The sequence below is a fragment of the Alligator sinensis genome, unplaced genomic scaffold (assembly GCF_000455745.1).
Source record: "Alligator sinensis unplaced genomic scaffold, ASM45574v1 scaffold273_1, whole genome shotgun sequence".
NCBI classification, from domain to species: Eukaryota; Metazoa; Chordata; order Crocodylia; family Alligatoridae; genus Alligator; species Alligator sinensis.
In genome coordinates this window covers 1,190,075-1,194,191 of record NW_005841943.1, presented here as the reverse complement: position 1 = coordinate 1,194,191, position 4,117 = coordinate 1,190,075, and the positions used below count along the sequence as shown (strand labels likewise).

At 45.1% G+C, this 4,117-nt stretch overlaps 1 protein-coding gene across 5 annotated transcripts in view; it reads right to left on the bottom strand.

Moving 5' to 3' along the window:
• The window catches only part of RAD54B (RAD54 homolog B), a 123,119-nt gene that overhangs the window by 26,039 nt on the left and 92,963 nt on the right, over window positions 1-4,117 (bottom strand). The gene's annotated exons all lie outside the window — the stretch shown is intronic.

Sequence of the window (4,117 nt, the reverse complement as noted above, 5' to 3'; positions counted from 1 at the left end):
GGTTCTGACTGTGCAGTGACCTCTCTGAGCTCACCATCATGTCAGTGCAGGTTCTGGCCAGAGCCACTGGTTTTGTGTGGCTCTGGAGCCCAGGGATTAAAGCAGGGTGGGCAAAATGCAGCCCGCAGGCCATTCTATCCAGCCCACTGGGACCTTAAATAATTTAGAAAATTAATATTTATCTGCCTCTGGCTGCCTGTCATGAGGCCCTCAATAGCTTGCCAAAACTCAGTAAGCGTCCCTCCACCCGAAATAATTGCCCGCCCCTGGATAAAGGATTATTTGCCCCATCTTTTCCCCTACTGCTGAATTCAGTAGGGAGGAGGGGGACAGGGAATGAACCCATAGGTGCTGACACTAGGGACGCTCCAGGGCTCAAGCACCCACTAAAAAAAAATTAGCGGGTGCTCAGAACCCACAAGCCATGTTGGGCAACCCAGCCTGAAGTAACACGGTGCCTCTTCTGGGTATGCTCAGGGCTTGGTGCGGGAACACAGAAAAACACTCACCAGCAAAAAACAAAATCAGCACCTATGGATGAATGGCAGTACCATTAACATCCTGGGCTCTAGAACCATGCAAAATAAGTGGCTCTGGCCAGAGCCCACTGACATGCCAAAAAGTTCAAAGAGACTACTGGGCCTGGAGAGCTCCAGCAGGAGCCAGGCTGACATGCAAGTGAGCTCAAATTGCTCGCTACACATGCTGCATACAACCAAAGGAAGTGTCGTCACAACCCTCCCCTGCCCCTAACCCTCTCTTGGCCATCAGCCCATTTCTGATTTTACAATTTGGCTTGCATTTAAAAAAAATAAAAAATAAAAAAATTGAGCATTACTGCTTTATAAGTTCTTGTAAATAATCAAGTATTGTTTCCAGACCACAAGCCTCATCAAGATACTACAGACGGCATCAAGAAGCTTACTTACCCTGAGCCAACTCAATTGGTCCTTGAAGCACAAGCTACAGTACTCAACCAATAGCTAGGACTGCGAGAGGTTTAACGTGGGACTACACCCTTTCTGCTTGCTGTGGCCAAACAAGCAGCAGAGATTAGAACACAGCATCTGCTTGCTCCTGTTTCTACTCCAGCAAAGAAAAATCAGCTTCCCTGCTTAGGACATGCACCCCAGTTTTGGAAGGCTGATTTGGGGGAGAGGAAAAGGGCATGTGTTGTATATTGTTCTTCTCATGTCCTGTCACTTCTTCCTGCACCTGAGTTGGCGCTCATATTTCTGCATGGCAATTACATTATGCCATAAAGACATACCCGGAGTCTCAAGTAGTTAATGGTAGAAGCCTTTTAACTTGAGGTGAGGACAATGTTAAACTCTAGACTAAATGAGGTAGTCAAACACTAAAATAACCCAAGAGACTAATAATTAGAAATGCTGCCACAGTGATCAAAAATAAAACAAGCAGTTTGTGAGGAAACAACTTTTAACAATCTTAGTGGTCACTATTTTCCTTTTTAATTTAGCTGAGGGAATGAGACTATAGGCTGAACTTTGGAACAGCTGTATTTTCTTGCAAAACAACCAAACTGAATTTTTAACTTCCTACAGAGAAATAATAATGTCTTTCCAAGCTTATTCCTGAGCATCATGGAATACTTCCTGGTGGTTATAAAGAGCTGGCTGGTCACATCATGGCTCTGGTTCCCTGCACTGTCTTCTGTTAAATATCATTAAAAGGCAGTCAAAATACATTACTTTTATATTTTTATATTTTTCCACATAAGTTATTGATGCACAAGTAGCTCCCACAGAAATCTTATGCAATATCAAATGGGACAGGCAACTAATTTTTCTGATGACTGCAGTTGCATATCATTCTACCAAGGCTATTTTACCCTAATATTGGCACATATATATGCACATTTACATACAGTATACATTATGCATTATATTACTATAATATCCCTTATATATTAAATGCACACACTAGGGCTATACTGCTTCTGCCAGTACCTGATCCAGGTACTGCAGAATGCCATCACTGCATTGAGCTGCACAGACATACCCTGAGTCAAAAGAGACTGCACACCAGTTTATTTAGAATTCAAATACAAATTTTAATTAATATAGATAACATTCATCTGGTTTAAAATCTAGAGCTGATCATATAGCCTAGAACTATGCTTGGGACATTCACTCACATCTGCAACTAATTACATATGTGCATGGGCTGTAAGGAACACATTAAAGACCTTGGCATCTATTCATTAGAGGCCTCCATCTTGTATACATCCTCCATTATATAAAGTTAGAAACTGTATGTTGTTGCTATAGATGTACAGCAATTTAAATAACTGAAACTCTCAGTATCCTTTCATAAAGGCACCTTTCAAGGCCAGATTCCATGTTTTTTCTAATTTAAATAGGACAGCACTGACTAAGTGTTCGACCATAGTAACACAAAGTAACTGAAACTGATTACCATAAGGAATTGCACTCATTGTCAAGAGTTGAAACGTAACTGATAACCTCTGCAAGTTTGTGCACTCTCTCTCTCTCTCCATATATATATATATATCATTTAGTTAGTATATAAAGATGCATATCTACCCTGCCTTCTGAACCTCTGAAGAGCCATCCTAGTTAAACAGTTGTTAAACAACGAATGTTGGTGCTTAAAAATTCTTCACTCAACTAGGGGAGGATGGGGTGTTCTTTAAGATCAAGCCCTTTCATTAATATATACCCAATCAAGCTGCAAATAGATGTATGTCATTAATTGTATATCTGTGCTTATAAACCTGGAAAGGATTGGAGGCACATAACGGACCTAAACTGTTGTGAAAACTGAATAACTAACAAGAGATCCGCAGTGATCCTGGAGTCTGGCCTACGCCCATCCTCCCAGGCATGAGTATGTTATTTCAGTTCCACTGCCTGATCTGATACTGTTTAAAATTTGGTTTAATTTTCCAACAAAGTGCTTCTCTTGAGAAGAGATGGGTGTACTAGATCAGCATTTCTCAATCTGTGGGTTGTGACCCAAAAGCGGGTCACAACAATATTTCAAAGAAAAATGCATGAAAGCGCAGGGTCTCCCCTCACAGGCTGGCAGCATTCCAGCCTGCAAGTGGCTGCTTGGGACATGGCCAGCACGCAGCCAGGCAGGGTAATGGGAGCAGCCCCAGCAGCCAGATGCAGGTAAGTGTATGTTGAGTGGGGTTGGAGGGCCAGGATGCGTGCCTATGCATGTGCATGTGGAAGGGATGGGTGTGTGGGGGAACGGGTGCCTGCTGGCACTGGGAGAAGGTTGCCAGGCGACAGGGCAGGGAGGACAGAGGGAAGGCACCTGCTCCTTCAGCAGGGGAAGGGGCCAGGGGGAGTTGCTTGCTGGCCTGGTGACACTAGGGCTGGTGCCCGTGCTCATGGGGGTATGGTGGCCAGGAGATGCTGCTCAGTGGGTGGGAGAGGCCATGACCAGGCTGCCTGGCATGGTGCAAGAGCCCCTGCCCAGGGCAGGTGCGCCACAGACCTGCCCTCCTCCTCCCTCCAGCCCGTGCTGGGCTGGACTTGCTCTGCTGTCACCCATACGAGCCAGAGCCACCGCAGTGACTGTGCTCCAGCCCAAGTGGGATGGGGACAGCTGGGGGTCCCCTTTGGCAGGGGGTGGGGGGGGGGGGGGCTGCGGGCCTAGTACCAGCAGGGCAGGGGGGTGTGGGTTGGGACAAGTCATCAATCTTGGCAAATGGGTTCCAGTACAAAAGAGGTTGAGAACCACTGTACTAGATATGCAGAGCCCTGTCCAATAAAGTAAGCTCCCTTTGTCCTAATTTTGAGATAGAGGACTTCCCTTTATAGGCTTATTTCAAGCTCATTGTAGAAAATCTACATTCTACTACTCAGGCTGTAAACAGATGTCTCATGAAGCAGCTCTGATTGTTCTGGGTTTTGACTCAGTAGAAGAGCAGCATATCCCTTTAAACACATAGCCCCCTTCCAAGAGGCATTGATGCTCCACTGTCAATAGGTAGCAAAGGAGAGCATACAGCCTGACAGGCCTGTCCCTGGAATTAACCCCAATTAAATTAAATGAACTGCAAATAACTTACACACATAGTGCTGTATTTTTGTATAGGGGGGTGGGGAGAGGGGAGGGAAAG